We start from the raw sequence: 18,155 nt of genomic DNA on the forward strand, positions 1-18,155 counted from the left end.
TCCTCCACACTTTCCTGCCACCCCGCCCTGATATTCTCCTACTCTGCAGGGTCTAGCCTTGGCAGGACCAAGAGCTTCTCCTCTCATTGGTGCCAAACAAGGACATCCTCTGCTACATATGCAGCTGGAGCTGTAGGTCTGTCCATGTATAGGGAGCTCTGTTTGGTTGGTACTGTTGTTCTTACGGTGTTGCAAATCCCTTCAGCTCCTTCAATCCTTTCTCTAACTCTAACGGAGACACTGTTTGAGTTCAATGGTTTGCTACAAACATCCACCTCTGTATTTGTCATGTTCTAGCAGAGCCTCTCAGGAGACAGCTATATCAGGGTCCTGCCAGCATGCACTTCTTGGTATCCGCAATAGTGTCTGGTTTTGGTGGCTGTATGTATATGGGTGAATTAACAGGTAGGCCAGTCTCAGAATGGCCTTTCCTTCAGTGTCTGCTCCAAACTTTGACTCCATATCTCCTATGAATATTTTTGTTCCCCTTTCTAAAGACTGAAGCATCGCACCTTGGTCATCCTTCTTGAGCTTCATGTGAACTGTAGATTGTATCTTGGGTAATCCGCACTTTTGGGCTTATATCCACTTATCAGTGAGTGAGTACCACATATGTTTTTTTTTTGTTTTTGTTTTTGTTTTGTTTTTTTATTAACTTGAGTATTTCTTATTTACATTTCAAGTGTTATTCCCTTTCCCAGTTTACAGGCCAACATCCCCTAACCTCTCCCCCTCCCCTTCTTTATGGGTGTTCCCTTCCCCACCCTCCCCGATTGCCGCCCTCCCCCCAACAATCACGTTCACTGGGGGTTCAGTCTTAGCAGGACCCAGGGCTTCCCCTTATATTGGTGATCTTACTAGGATATTCAATGCTACCTATGAAGTCAAAGACCAGGGTCAGTCCATAAATAGTCTTTAGGTAGTGACTTAGTCCCTGGAAGTTCTGGTTGCTTAGCATTGTTGTTAATATGGTGTCTCAAGCCCCTTCAAGCATTCCAGTTCTTTCTCTGATTCCTTCAATGGGGGTCCTGTTCTCTGTTCAGTGGTTTGCTGCTGGCATTCGCCTCTGTGTTTGCTGTATTCTGGCTGTGTCTCTCAGGAGAGATCTACATCCGGCTCCTGTCTGCCTGCACTTCTTTGCTTCATCCATCTTGTCTAATTGGGTGGCTGTATATGTATGGGCCACATGTGGGGCAGGCTCTGAATGGGTGTTCCTTCTGTCTCTGTTTTAATCTTTGCCTCTCTATTCCCTGCCAAGGGTATTCTTGTTCCCCTTTTAAAGAAGGAGTGAAGCATTCACATTTTGATCATCCGTCTTGAGTTTTATGTGTTCTAGGCATCTAGGGTAATTCAAGCATTTGGGCTAATAGCCACTTACGAATGAGTGCATACCATGTGTGTTTTTCTGTGATTGGGTTACCTCACGCAGGATGTTATATTCCAGGACCAACCATTTGCCTACGAATTTCATAAAGTCATTGTTTTAGATAGCTGAGTAATATTCCATTGTGTAGATGCACCACATTTTCTGTATCAATTCCTCTGTTGAAGGGCATCTGGGTTCTTTCCACCTTCTGGCTATTATACATAAGGCTGCTATGAACATAGTGGAGCACGTGTCTTTTTTATATGTTGGGGCATCTTTTGGGTATATGCCCAGGAGAGGTATAGCTGGATCCTCAGGCAGTTCAATGTCCAATTTTCTGAGGAACCTCCAGCTGATTTCCAGAATGTTTGTACCAGTCTGCAATCCCACCAACAATGGAGGAGTGTTCCTCTTTCTCCGCATCCTTGCCAGCATTTGCTGTCACCTGAGTTTTTGATCTTAGCCATTCTCACTGGTGTGAGGTGAAATCTCAGGGTTGTTTTGATTTGCATTTGCCTTATGACTAAAGATGTTGAACATTTCTTTAGGTGGTTCTCAGCCATTCGGCATTCCTCAGCTGTGAATTCTTTGTTTAGCTCTGAACCCCATTTTTTAATAGGGTTACTTGTCTCCCTGTGGTCTAACTTCTTGAGTTCTTTGTATATTTTGGATATAAGGCCTCTATCTGTTGTAGGATTGGTAAAGATCTTTTCCCAATCTGTTGGTTTGCCGTTTGTCCTAACCACAGTGTCCTTTGCCTTACAGAAGCTTTGCAGTTTTATGAGATCCCATTTGTCGATTCTTGATCTTAGAGCATAAGCCATTGGTGTTTTGTTCAGGAAATTTTTTCCAGTGCCCATGTGTTCAAGATGCTGCCCTAGTTTTTCTTCTATTAGTTTGAGTGTATCTGGTTTGATGTGGAGGTCCTTGATCCACTTGGGCTTAAGCTTTGTACAGGGTGATAAGCATGGATCAATCTGCATTCTTCTACATGTTGACCTCCAGTTGAACCAGCACCATTTGCTGAAAATGCTATCTTTTTTTCCATTGGATGGATTTGGCTCCTTTGTCAAAAATCAAGTGACCATAGGTGTGTGGGTTCATTTCTGGGTCTTCAATTCTGTTCCATTGGTCTATCTGTCTGTCTCTGTACCAATACCATGCAGTTTTTATCACTATTGCTCTGTAATACTGCTTGAGTTCAGGGATAGTGATTCCCCCTGAAGTCCTTTTATTGTTGAGGATAGTTTTAGCTATCCTGGGTTTTTTGTTATTCCAGATGAATTTGCAAATTGTTCTGTCTAACTCTTTGAAGAAATGGATTGGTATTTTGATGGGGATTGCATTGAATCTGTAGATCGCTTTTGGTAAAATGGCCATTCTTACTATATTAATCCTGCCAATCCATGAGCATGGGAGATCTTTCCATCTTCTGAGGTCTTCTTCAATTTCTTCCTTCAGAGTCTTGAAGTTCTTCTTGTACAGATCTTTTACTTGCTTGGTTAAAGTCACACCGAGGTACTTTATATTATTTGGATCTATTGTGAAGTGTGTTGTTTCCTAATTTCTTTCTCGGCTTGTTTCTCTTTTGTGTAGAGGAAGGCTACTGATTTATTTGAGTTAATTTTATACCCAACCACTTTGCTGAAGTTGTTTATCAGATTTAGCTTGGTGGAACTTTTGGGATTGCTTAAATATACTATCATATCATCTGCAAATAGTGATATTTTGACTTCTACTTTTCTGATCTATATCCCCTTGACCTCCTTTTGTTGTCTGATCGCTCTGGCTAGAATTTCAAGAACTATATTGAATAAGTAGAGAGAGAGTGGGCAGCCTTGTCTAGTCCCTGATTTTAGTGGGATTGCTTCAAGTTTCTCTCCATTTAGTTTAATGTTAGCAACTGGTTTGCTGTATATGGCTTTTACTATGTTTAGGTATGGGCCTTGAATTCCTATTCTTTACAGGACATTTATCATGAAGGGGTGTTGAATTTTGTCAAATGCTTTCTCAGCATCTAATCAAATGATCATGTGGTTTTGTTCTTTCAGTTTGTTTATAGAATGGATCACGTTGATGGTTTTCCATATATTAAACTATCCCTGCATGCCTGGGATGAAGCCTACTTGATCATGGTAGATGAATGTTTTGAAGTGCTCTTGGATTCGGTTTCCAGAATTTTGTTGAGTATTTTTGCGTCGATATTCATAAGGGAAATTGGTCTGAAGTTCTCTTTCTTTGTTGGGTCTTTGTGTGGTTTAGGTAAAAGAGTAATTGCGGCTTCATAGAAGGAATTCGGTAGTGCTCCATCTGTTTCAATTTTGTGGAATAGTTTGGATAATATTGGTATGAGGTCTTCTTTGAAGGTCTGATAGAATTCTGCACTAAACCCGTCTGGACATGGGCTCTTTTTGGTTGGGAGACCTTTAACGACTGCTTCTATTTCCTTAGGAGTTATGGGGTTGTTTAACTGGTTTATCTGTTCCTGATTTAACTTTCGGTACCTGGTATCTGTCTAGGAAATTGTCCATTTCCTGCAGATTTTCAAGTTTTGTTGAATATAGGCTTTTATAGTAAGATCTGATGATTTTTTGAATTTCCTCTGAATCTGTAGTTATGTCTCCCTTTTCATTTCTGATTTTGTTAATTTGGAAACATTCTCTGTGTCCTCTCGTTAGTCTGGCTAAGGGTTTATCTATCCTGTTGATTTTCTCAAAGAACCAACTTTTGGTTCTGTTGATTCTTTCTATGGTCCTTTTTGTTTCTACTTGGTTGATTTCAGCACTGAGTTTGATTATTTCCTGCCTTCTACTCCTCCTGGGTGTATTTGCTTCTTTTTGTTCTAGAGCTTTTTAGGTGTGCTGTCAAGCTGCTGACATATGTCTCTTTCCTGTTTCTTTCTGCAGGCACTCAGCGCTATGAGTTTTCCTCTTAGCACAGCTTTCATTGTGTCCCATAAGTTTGGGTATGTTGTACCTTCATTTTCATTAAATTCTAAAAGTCCTTAATTTCTTTCTTTATTTCTTCCTTGACCAGGTTATCGTTGAGTAGAACATTGTTCAACTTCCACGTATATCCGGGCGTTCTTCCCTTATTGTTATTAAGACGAGCTTTAGGCCATGGTGGTCTGATAGCACGCATGGGATTATTTCTATCTTTCTGTACCTGTTGAGGCCCATTTGTTGACCAATTATATGCTCAATTTTCGAGAAAGTACCATGAGGAGTTGAGAAGAAGGTATCCTTTTGCTTTAGAATAGAATGTTCTATAAATATCTGTTAAGTCCATTTGGTTCATGACTTCTCTTAGTCTGTCTACGTCTCTGTTTAATTTCTGTTTCCATGATCTGTCCATTGATGAGAGTGGGGTGTTGAAGTCCCCTACTATTATTGTGTGAGGTGCAATGTGTGTTTTGAGCTTTAGTAAGGTTTCTTTTACGTATGTAGGTGCCCTTGTATTTGGGGCATAGATATTTAGGATTGAGAGTTCATCTTGGTGGATTTTTTCCTTTGATGAATATGAAGTGTCCTTCCTTATCTTTTTTGATGACTTTTAGTTGAAAATGATTTTATTTGATATTAGATTGGCTACTCCAGCTTGCTTCTTCCGACCATTTGCTTGGAAAGTTGATTTCCAGCCTTTCACTCTAAGGTACTATTTGTCTTTGTCTCTGAGGTGTGTTTCCTATAGGCAGTAGAATGCAGGGTCCTCATTGCGTGTCCAGTTTTTTAATCTATGTCTTTTTATTGGGGAGTTTAGGCCATTGATGTTGAGAGATATTAAGGAATAGTGATTATTGCTTCCTGTTGTATTCATATTTGGATGTGAGGTTATGTTTGTGTGCTTTTCTTCTCTTTGTTTTGTTGCCAAGACGATTAGTTTCTTGATCTTGTAGGGTATAGCTTGCCTCCTTATGTTGGGCTTTTCCATTTATTATCCTTTGTAGTGCTGGATTTGTAGAAAGATATTGTGTAAATTTGGTTTTGTCATGGAATATCTTGGTTTCTCCATCTATGTTAATTGAGATTTTTGCAGGATACAGTAACCTGGGCTGGCATTTGTGTTCTCTTAGGATCTGTATGACATCTCTCCAGGATCTTCTGGCTTTCATAGTCTCTGGCGAAAAGTCTGGTGTGATTCTGATAGGTCTGCCTTTATATGTTCCTTGACATTTTTCCCTTACTGCTTTTAATATTCTTTCTTTATTTTTTGCATTTGGTGTTTTGACTATTATGTGACGGGAGGAGTTTCTTTTCTGGTCCAATCTATTTGGAGTTCTGTAGGCTTCTTGTATGCTTATGGGTATCTCTTTCTTTAGGTTAGGGAAGTTTTCTTTTATGATTTTGTTGAAGATATTTACTGGTCCTTTGAGCTGGGAGTCTTCACTCTCTTCTATACCTATTATCCTTAGGTTTGATCTTCTCATTGAGTCATGGATTTCCTGTATGTTTTGGACCAGTAGCTTTTTCTGCTTTACATTATCTTTGACAGTTGAGTCAATAATTTCTATGGAATCTTCTGCTCCTGAGATTCTCTCTTCCATCTCTTGTATTCTGTTGGTGAAGCTTGTATCTCGGCTCCTTGTCTCTTCTTTTGGTTTTTTCTATATCCAGGGTTGTTTCCATGTGTTCTTTCTTGATTGCTTCTATTTCCATTTTAATTCCTTCAACTGTTTGATTGTGTTTTCCTGGAATTCTTTCAGGGATTTTGTGATTCCTCTCTGTAGGCTTCTACTTCTTTATTTATGTTTCCCTGTGTTTCTCTAAGGGAGTTCTTCATGTCTTTCTTGAAGTCCTCCAGCATCATGATCAAATATGATTTTGAAAGTAGATCTTGCTTTTCTGGTGTGTTTGGATATTCCGTGTTTGCTTTGGTGGGAGAATTGGGCTCCAATGATGGCATGTAGTCTTGGTTTCTGTTGCTTGGGTTCCTGCGCTTGCCTCTCTCCATCAGATTATCTCTAGTGTTACTTTGTTCTTCTATCTGACTGTGGCTAGACTGTCCTATAAGCCTGTGTGTCAGGAGTGCTGTAGACCTGTTTTCCTGTTTTCTTTCAGCCAGTTATGGGAACAGAGTGTTCTGCTTTCGGGCATGTAGTTTTTTCTATCTACAGGTCTTCAGCTGTTCCTGTGGGCCTGTGTCCTGAGTTCACTAGGCAGGTCACTTGGAGTTGGAAGGTTTGTCTTACCTGTGGTCCCGAGGCTTAAGTTTTCTCGTGGGGTGTTGCCTATGAGCTCTCAGTGGGGGCAGCAGGAAGATCTGCGCTGCCCTTTCCGGGAGCTTCTGTGCACCAGAGTTCCAGATGGCGTTTGGTGTTTTCCTCTGGAATCAGTAATGTGGGCAGAGTGCAGTCTCTTCTGGTTTCCCAGGTGTGTCTGCCTCTCTGAAGGTTTAGCTCTCCCTCCCATGAGATTTGGGTGCAGAGAACTATTTATCCGTTTGGTCCCTTCAGGTTCCAGCGGTGTCTCAGACACAGGGGACCTGCTGCTGCTGTGCCCTTATCCAAGGGAACCCAGAGGCCGTATACAGTTTCCTCTTGGGCCAGGGATTTGGGCAGGGGTGTGCAGTGTTGGTGGTCTCCTGCTCTGCAGTCTTAGGAGTGCCCACCTGTCCAGGAGGTGAGGTCTCTCTCCCATGGGGTTTGGGAGCAAGGAGCTGCTGCGGGCCACATATGGTTTTTTGTTTGTTTGTTTTGTTTTGTTGTTTTTTTTTTTTTTTTTGTGATTGGGTTACTTCACTCAGGATGATATTTTCTAGTTCTAGCCATCTGCCTAAGAATTTCATTCTTTTTAATAGATGAGTAGTACTCCATTGTGTAGATATACCACATTTTCCATATCTATTCCTCTGTTGAAGGACATCTGGGCTATTTCAGCTTGTGGCTATTATAAATAAGGCTTCTATGAACATAGTGGAGCATGTGTGCTTGTTACAAGTTGGAGCATCTTTTGGGTATTATGCCCAGAAGAGGTATAGCTGGGTCTTCAGTACCATGTCCAATTTTCTGAGGAACCTCCAGACTGATTACCAGAGTGGTTTTACCAGCTTGCAATCCCTAACAATGGAGAAGTGTTCTTCTTTCTCCACATCCATGCCAGCATCTATTGTCACCTGAGTTTTTGATCTTAGCCATTTTGACTGATGTAGGTGGAATCTCAGGGTTGTTTTGATTTGCATTTCCCTGATGAGTAAGGATGGTGAATATTTCTTTAGGTGCTTCTCAGACATTGAGTATCTCTCAGCTGAGAATTCTTTGTTTTGCTCTAGCCCTCTATTGGATGTAGGATTGGTAAAGATTTTTTTCCCAATCTGCTGGTTGCATTTTCTCCTAATGACAGTGTCTCTTGCCTAGCAGAGTTTTGCTATTTCACGAAATTCCATTTTTCTATTCTGAACATTTCTTCTAGGGTTTCTCAAATACTTGTGATATTCCTCTGTTGAGAATTTTTGTCTGTACCCATTTTTAATTGGATTATTCTATTTTTCCATATTTTGTGCAGTTCTTATATGTTAGTTTTTATTTTCTCTTTTATATCTTATTTTATGTCATCTTATCTTATTATTAAATCATATAAGCTTGTTTGTTTGTTTTTTTCCTTTTGATGAGAGACAGAAAAAGGGTTGATCCAGATCAGAGGGGAAGGGGAATGCTGGGATGATTAGAGACCCAGGAAATGATAATCAGTACTTAATATGGGAAAAAATGTCTATCTTCCATAAAAGGGGGGAAAGGTGTCTAATTGTTAGTGACAATTTGTCAAATCACCAAAATTATTGATAAAACCTTACTCTGAGTGTGTATTTAAGCTATTATCTGATAGTAATAACACTCCTTACAATAAACTTTAAACAAAGTGTGGTGCTCTCCATGATGTTACATGGCCCTCATCCATTTCAATTAAGTGTCAAATAAAATTTGGATACAAAAATCTAACATGGTCACTCCACAAATATCTGCCTATCTTAAGCTTACAACATATGAACATATGTTGATTCCTCACAAGATTTAGAAGCTTCTAGACCATTCTGCTTCTTTCTGTAGATTTCATGGCTATACAAGATATTTTTATAGTCATCTTTCTCTATGTCTTTCTTTTTCTTCTTGGAGAAATCTGTGCCATGGAACAACTATGTCACCTTCTTTACAGCATATATTTTTGCTTTGTAAAAAGCAACAAGATAGTTGGTTAAATAGTGTAGCACAGGTACCATATTCATAAGAGATTCAGTTTATCATCTTTGCCATATTTATTTGCTGTTTAACGATTGATAGATCTTCAAATACTTCACACAAGGTATTTACCAGCTCAGAACTGAGATTTTTTTAATGACACCCAACATATATAATCAATCATATTATTGACTAAGGTGAACATCATAAGCGATGAGAGTTAAACTGACATTATATTACTAGCCCCATTTTTGCACTAGTGAAACATATATTCTGAAAGAAGAAAAATAGATCTGTGTCTCTTCAGGTATTCATGGTTTCAAACTAGAAACTAATTAGCAATATCGAGAAAAGTTCTATTTTAATGAATGCATGTTGTAAGATATAATATTCATAGTAATGCAATGTGATATATTCATAAAACTCTGTAATAATACTGATTTTTATCAACAAAATATACCTTTATGCAAATGAATTAAGAATAAATAGCAGGAGTAAAATGTTTTAAAAGTTTGTGATTAATATTTGTAATAAACATGAGATATAAAATAGCATTTGCTGCAACAAAGAGATATCTAATTGAAAACACTAAACATTTCCACTTTTTAAAACTCTTATATCATCCTTTAATATACAAAATAACAAAATTGCTATAAACATTGCAACAAAGTCGGCTTAGTCTAAGATGAAAGGGATTTCTAGTCTTCCTAGATATTTTAAATAATCCCTGAATGTTGTTTACTTGATTATAAAGTATCCTATGGGGTTCAGATAATGATATGAATTTTAAGGATGACATGCCAAGTTATTAAATTAGTCTCTAAATTAAGTCTTGTGTATAACGTTGTTTGATCTTGTCACTACATAAATTCATCAAGCTCAGAAATCATTCAAGTATACCTAAAAGAATATAATATTTATTTAAGAATAATAAAAATAAATTTACAGGAATCCACCCTTTCACACTTTTGCAACTTTGTCTATTAATTATTTATGATATGAAACTAAATTCTCTATGTGAGAGTGTGGCACCACCACTCAAAACTATGAATAATTTCTAAAGAGAGCAATCTTTCTTTAGGCATGTTTAATTGTTGACTAACTCATTGGAAATCATAATTTTATGCACATATATACCATCCTTTGTGTCTATTCCTCTCTTACATTAAAGTTTATAAACAATTTACCATTCTGTAAATTTTATGATTTGGGCACCACTTTTATATAGATTTTTTAGCTTTATATTATTATAGTCCTTCAATAACATACTTGTGACATATTTACTGAGAGTTCACTGTAGAAAAGAATATGTAGCAAGATGTTTTTTACATATAAGACAAAATTTTTGATTTTCACCCACATATAAACTACTTGTTCATGAAGATCACACATTTCTGAACTCTTTCCATGTGCTAATTAAGGAGTTTACAAATACATGCAAAATACAAGGTGAAAACGACATTCACAGTTGCCTTTGACTTTCAGAATGAGAGTGAGATTTAGAAATATTTGATTAAAAAAAAACAAAACAGAAATCCAAGAGTAAACAGAAACTTAATAAAAAGTATAACCAATGGGCACAAACCTCATATACATCTGGCAGTGTCTCAAAAATGGCATCTGTTTGTTAAGTTAGTTACAGGTGGAAAGGGCCTTGCAATATTTAGGCAACGTAAAAAGTGGCTGCCTAGGGATTGTATTAATAGTAAGAAAAATTTTTAAAACATGAAACAGAGATTTATGGCAAGTTCAAAATTTTTAAAATTATCTGTGCTGATTTTGTTATTACAAAACTCAAATTTGTTAAGTGATATACAGATTTAGTAATTTAAAAATTGGGGCATCTCTGGAGGCCTGAGGCAGGAAACTTGCCTACAAGATATGCAGGAGTAAAGTTGGAACAGATACTGAAGAAATAGTCAACCAATGACTGCGCTGACTTGAGACCCATTCCATGGAAGAGAGGCAACCCCTGACACTGTTAACGTGGGTATTATCCCAAAGCTCAGAATACCCAAGATACAATTCACAGACCTCATGAAGCTCAAGTAGAGGGAAGACCAAAGTGTGGATGCTTCAGACCTTAGAAGCGAGAAAATAAAAAATTCTTACAGCAAGAAATACAGAAACAAAGTGTGGAGCAGAGATGGATGGAAGAGCCATCCAGAGAATGCCCCACCTGGGGATCCATTCATGTACACTTACCAAACCCAGACACTATTAGGGATGCCAAGAAGTGCATGCTGAGAGGAGCCTGATACAGCTGTCTCCTGAGAAGCTCTGCCAGACACTGAAAAATACAGAAGTGAATATTCTAATCCAACCAATGGACTGAGAGCAGAGTCCTCAATAGAGGAGTTAAAGTACAGAAGGAGCTGAAGGTGTTTGCAACCCCATAGGAAGAACAACAATACCAACCAATTAGACGCCCTAGAATTCCCAGAGACTCAACCACCAACCAAGGAAAACACATGATGCAACCCATGGCTCCAGCCAAATATGTAGGAATGGGACGAGAGGCCCTTGATCCTGTGCAGGTTCAATGACCTAGTTTAGGAAATGCCAGGGTGAAGAGGCAGGAGGGAATGGGTGGGTGAGAAGGGGAACACCCTTATAGAAGCACGGGTAAGGCAGATGGGTTAGAGGGTTTCCAGAGAAGAAACAGGGAAAGGGGATAAATTTGAAATGTAATAAAGGAAATATCCAATAAAAAAAGAAAAAAGAAAAAAAAATATATACTCTGCTATGCTTGTAGACAGGAAGCTAACATAACTGTCTCCTGGAAAAGCATCTCAGAATTGTGTTCACATTCTGTTCGAAACACTATTTGGATATTTATTATTTACTCTCACTGAGTTGTTTGTTTGTTGTTTTGTTTTTTTCTGTAGATGTAAAAAAAATCAATGTATGTCTGATATGAGTACTTTTAAATTAAATGGACAAATAAAACCTGTTTCTATGAAATAATATTTAAAATATAGACAAAGTAACATATTTAGAATTTATCTTTAGTGAATTTTTCATTTTGAATGATAGAGAATTGGATTTAATTTCTTTATACTTTACTGTATATTGATGTAAAAATTACATTCCCTAATATTCTTATTGACATATTATATGTACAACTCTGTTTATCTTGCTTACCTTTCACACTATACAAATATTCAATGTCATCAACAAATCTTAAAAAATCTTAAAATTTTCTAGTAAATATTATTTAGTTTCATGACTCATTTTCCTTTTTATATGGGCAAGTATTTAGAAACTAAACTAGATTTTCCAACAACTCTCATATAACTGAAAAATATTTACTAAGCTTAATTTTTTTCTTAATTTTGTGCTTAATTTTGAGTTTTCAATATGGAAAAACATTTACCAACTTTCTCTGAAATTTTTAATTTAGAAACATACTCAATAAAATAATATGAATAAAGGACTACTGAGATTAACTATTAAAACAGCACAATTAAATATTTGGTATAAAGTGATCAGATTGAATAATGTTTTGTAGTACACATCATTCCTTTGCTTTTTTATTGCTTAGAAAGAAATGCCAGGTGTGAAATGTAAGAATGTAAGAAAATTACTTTCTAAGCTTAAATTTACAAATACTATATGTCTTTTAAATTATATAGATGAGATTTAGGTAAATACAAGCCAAACTCAAAATAATTAACTCAGAAAGAATGACTATCACGGTAGGAGGTGCTCTATAAAACCCCAAATAAACAAGAAAAGAATATAATCTCCCTCCATGGTATTACAATTTACATACTAAAATCATAGAATAAATAAAGGGTACTACAATCTGCAAGAGAGATAAGTCAATGAAAACTAATCAAAATAGCCCCTGATATTTTTCACACTAATTTTCAAGATTAGAAAGGCCGGAAAAGGTTTTGCTATGTTCTACCAAAAATGTTAATGTAGATTTTTATATCCAGTAAAACAGTTCATTAATTGAAAAATGAATTCACATTTTCAATAATCAAAATAGATCGAAGGCCCTGATGAATTCCTTAGATCTTAAGGGGAAAAAAAAGAAAATGAGAAAACTATATGTCTGATAAATTCCTTAGATGATAATTAGATAAACACATTAAAGCAGCTTCATATAGGATACCAGAAGAAACTAAGGCCTGAGGACAAGAACAAACACACTGAAAAATAATTGATGCTGAATCATGGGCATTTAAACATTTAGTATCTCCTTTGTGATGCATTTATGGGAGCTTTGGTAATGCAACCTTTCTGGATGAAGATAATATTTGTGCTCTGAAATTAAAAGCCATAAACCTACAAACCAATTCCAAGAAAACAGAAAAATAAAAGCATCCACAATAATAAAGTAGGCTTCCTCCCAGTGATTAAGGGGTAATTGAACATATGTAAATTAATAAATGTGATCAACTATATAAACTGAAAAAAAACATAATACATGATCATCTCTTTAGATATAAAAGACATTTGATAAGATCCATTTCTGTTTCCTTAAAAAAGTCCTGGAGAGACTGAGGAGTCAAGGGGTATAACTCAAGGATAAACAGGCAGCTGAAAGAAAGTGCATGGTCAAGAGAGATACTCAAAGCTTTTCTACAAAAATCAGGATTAATACAAGGTTGTCCGCACTCTCTCCATACATATTCAGGATAGTTCTTGAGAAATGATCCATAACAGTGGTGGCTCTCAAACTTCCTAATTCCGTGGTCCTTTTTTCTTCCTTCCTTCCTTCCTTCCTTCGTTCCTTCGTTCCTTCGTTCCTTCGTTCCTTCGTTCCTTCCTTCCTTCCTTCCTTTCTTTCTTCTCTTTTCTTTTTTAGATATTTGGTTGAGATTATGAACTGTAAGAATCTTTCTAACTGCGGCTCACCCTGGAGTTTTTGTTTACTGTAAACAAGTATTTATGATGAGGCTCAGCTTACACTTAACCTTTAATCCAAGAACTAACTAAAGTCAACCATAGCACATGAACATCAGTAAATAGAAAGATGGGTCTTGGAGTGGGAAAATATTTAACGCATCCTGGAGAAGGAGAAAAAGCTTTTCTCTTGTGGGAAGTCAGCTAAGTGAGAATGTCATCTTGGTGCTCTCTCTGCCTCTCTTTGCTAGCGGTTTTCACCACATCATCTGGCTCCTGAGTCTTCATTTAGTAAAATCACACTTACAGAATGTAGTTTTTTAAAATGTCACCATTTAGTACAATTGCTCCTGTTGTGGAATAGTGAAACATGAAATTGTTTTAGTTGCAGCCTCATAGCTGCAGTTTTTCCACTGTTATGAATTGTAAATATTTTTGGAAATGGAGATTTGCCAAAGGGGTTATGACTCACAGGTTGATTACCACTGATGTACTGCAACAACCCAACTGGAGAGGAGACAAACTGGAAAGGAAAAGGTCAAAGTATCTTATTTTGCAGATGGTATGATAGTATAGCTCAGTGACCCTAAAAATCCCACCAGTAACTCCAACAGCGTTTAAACACTCTCAGCAAAGTAGCTCTAAAAAAATTAACTCACAAAAATCAGTAATGACAAACAGACTGAGTAAGAGATCAGGAAAATATCACCTTTAAAATAGCCTTAAATAATTTAAAATAATTTGTCCTAACTCTAAGAAGCAAATGAAAATACGCATTTGATACAAAATGTTTAGTCATTGACAAGAGAAACTGTAAAACATATCACATGATGGAATGATCTCCCATGCTCATGGATTGGTAGCAACTGCACAAAAACAGACATGTTGATTAACGGAACTGAAGGCCCAGACAGAAATCCACACTTCTGTTTACACCTGATTTTGATAACTAAAACAGAAATATGCATAGAAAAAAAAAGCATCTTCAACAGATGGTATTGGTCAATGTTCTACATGTGAAAGAGTGCAAACAGAGCCATAGGAATCACAATGATCAAAATGGAGCAAAGACCTCCGGGTAAATCAGATACAATGAATCTGCTCCAAAACAAAGTAGGGAATAGCCTTGAACACATAGGTCCAGGAGAAGACTTTTGAACAGCACACTGGTATCACAGGTACTAAGACCAACAGTTAAGGTATGAACCCACAGGAAACTGAAAAGTCTCTATATGGCATAAGACACCATTACATGGACAAATTTTTAGCCTATGAAATGGGAAAAGATTTTTATCAACTTTAAAATGGGTAGGGGGTTAATATCCAAAATGTTTAAAGAACTAAAAGAAATGGTATCAAGGAAACAAACAACTGAAATGTCCAAAACTTCTTGTCAGCAGGGAGATATAAATCAGAACTGCACTGGGAATTCATCTTATGCTTATCAGAAGGATTAAGATTTAAAAAAAAAAAAAAAGACAGCTCAGGCTGGCAAGAACGTTGGCTGAAGAGAATCCTCACCCACTGCTGGTGGGAGTGTAATGTTGTCCACCCTTCATGAAAACCAGAATGGTGTTTCTTCAAGAAAATGGGAATCAATCTACTTTATGATCCAGTTTTGGCACACTTGGACATATACCCGAAGGAAACATTATTCTACCATGAAGACACTTGCTCAACCATGTCTCTTGATGTTTTATTCATAACCAAAAGATGTTAACAATGTGAATGTCCCTTAACAGAAGATTGATACTCCTATAACAGATCAGAACCAATAAAGGGACCCACCTGGAGGTTTTCATTTTTTTTGGTCACTTTTGCCCACACACGCTCCTTTCTTTCCTATTGGAATCACACACACACACACACACACACACACACACACACACACACACACACACACACATTTGGCTTTTTTAAAACTTTATTTGTTGTTTACAAGTTTAAATTGCTTTAGCCTCAAAAGAGAATTGATATGCAACATATTTAGATTTCTGAAAGTTATGGGTAGCACTAAATTTAGAGTAAGCACATTTTTCATCGTATTTCCACGCACCTATGTGTTGTTCCGGAGTAGATTATTATGTTTTGAAATATCTTAATTGGTATAGAGTAGTGTGCTTCTCTAGAATAGAGTATGTGGTACTGAATTGCTTTTTGATTAGATTCTAGACTTTATCCAAAGGAGAGAATCACATGCCTAGTACTTTAACTGTCCTCAAAATCATCAGGAAGGAAAATCAGCTCCTAGGACAAAATTTGATATTATTATTTTGTTATATGAATAATGTTTTCACATAGACTCCTAAATATAGTTTTATACTCCTAGTCTTGGGATGTGCTTAATCATGGCCACAGAAATTTTGTTTTTGCCTTCAACAGAAATCAGTGCAGAAGAACACAATGTGCCTACGTTCTGAGACTAAGAAACTGAATACTCAGACCTTATGTAGACTTTTATAAGAGAGTAAACCACAAGATGAACAAGGTGGCAGAAAATGTTAGAGTTGAGGGATGAAGGCAAACTGTGAAATACTGCCTGGTGGACAAAATATTGCTATCACATAATTAACTCACAGATGCTACTGTCACCTAAAGAAACCCAGTATGAAACCTGCCCAAATTCCAATACTGTAGATGATTTCTAGTTCCCATTGCTACCTGATGAGCTGTTGACAGTGAATAGTTGCTGGAAAAGATAGACTGTTTTGTTTTTTTGACGATGTGGATACTGGTAGGTTTTATCAGTTCCAATGGAATGACCCACAACCAGGCACATAGTAGCATTAATTGGACACAGTGGATTATTTAAAAACTTGACATGAAATGGTAAGGAGACATGCTGGTGGGGAAAAAGAGAAAATTCTGAAAGGGAAGTTTGGTAGATACGCTCATACTTACTGTTGTTCTAGAGATTACACTCTGTTGTGGAGGGAAAGTATTTATTTATTTGTTTGTTTGTTTATTATTTATTTATTTTACTAAGAAGCAGACAGCCTTGAGCAGAAACTGAGAACTTAAATCCTGAACCTCAATCATGAAGCAGAGAGAACACATTCCAAATAGCACAAGGCTTTTAAACTTCACAGCCCACTTTCAGTAACATACTAATATGAAAGAAATGGAATTTCTTCAAACTTTCCATTCACAGAAATGAAACCACTGTATACAACTAGTGAAAAGAAATGAAGTTCCCTTCATGTGGTCTTATTGAAGTAATAAGTCTATTAAACCTCTGTAGTAGTAATTTGAAAGGGAGTTCTTTGGACACATTGGTCTAAAGTAGCACGTCAACTATGTATACATGACAGGGACATGAATATTCCTGACTGAAAGCATGAAAATGCTTGGCTTCTAGTGCCATGCAGGTATTTTTACATGCTCAGCAAACTTACCTTTCTCATGACTGTCTTTTTATTATAATTTGTGCCACTTGATGAGAACATTCCAACAAGGTGGTCCAGACATGGATGCTTAATACAGACACATGTTGGTAAAGCATTTTTATAATAGCTCTTTAACACCCATCATGGAAAATGGCATCCATAGTTTTGTAATTCAAGTAAGCAGTATAAAGTCTGCCGTGATTTTGCTTTATGTGATAGAGCCTCTGCCACGTAAGAGAATTTTATGTCATAAAATTGGACAGGAGCCTCTACAAATCGTCATGACCTGTTCTGAAATTCAGATCCATGGTTAAAATTCATGTGAAACAGAAGCTGTCACAGTGGAGAAAGACTATAATACAATCAGCAGAAAATTACAAAAACATAATCACAAAATATACACCCAAGAGACAGCATAGGAAGAGGCTGACAAGCAAGTGGAATCCAACATAACTCTTGTCTGGGAGCTACTTCCTCCCAGAGAGATAAAACTCAGGAGTAGCAGTGTCAACACCTCCCTTGAGCAATATCACTGTCTTGTGAGAAAGAAGAATGACAGGCATTGCCTGTTTCACAGATACCTGAGACTGTACTGGCTTTATGTATTTTGAAGAGACAGAGGCAAAACTGTCAGTGAATGAATCCTGCGTATTGCCAGGGTAGAGCAAATGCAGACAAGCTTGAGGGTGCGTTTGCTCAGCCACTATCGGCCTTACAATTAACTGGCAGAAACAGCATTACAGATTACTAGAAAACTAAAAGAAGAAAAAAAGTTTCTCATGTTGTAGAACAAACTTTAAGGATTTCATCTAATCACCTATGGTGCATGGTGATTTGGGGAAATCAAACAATCATTTTTTGTGGCGATATGCATAGGTGTATAGTTGCATTTATCAAGAATTTAGAATAAATCCCAGATGGTCACTATTTTCCCTAGTAAATGTACTGGTTTAGTACACTCATACAAGAAAATGCCAAAGTTGAAAAATGGAGATCCAGAAAAAATATTTTATAAAGATATTTATACTAAATATCTCATTAAAATAAAGTCCAAAGCCTTACTTATGGATATATGTGTGTATATACATACACATATGCAATAACAATTAATAAGAAAAAAGCCACGAAATTGGAAAGAGAGTAGAAACAGAGGGATGACATAAATTGGAGGAAGGAAAAGAGACATGTTATAATTATTATCACAAAAATAAAATAAAAGGTAACATAAAAAACATAAATTTTAGTGCTACTTCACAATTTTTGATAATTGTAATGGTTAATGCTGAATTGGTAACATTTTATTAAATAGTATTTTTTTAAATTAGTCAACCATAGCTAAAGATTATGCAGGCAATTGTAGTTTGAACTGCTCCAT

Source organism: Rattus rattus, chromosome 11 (genome assembly GCF_011064425.1).
Source record: "Rattus rattus isolate New Zealand chromosome 11, Rrattus_CSIRO_v1, whole genome shotgun sequence".
NCBI classification, from domain to species: Eukaryota; Metazoa; Chordata; class Mammalia; order Rodentia; family Muridae; genus Rattus; species Rattus rattus.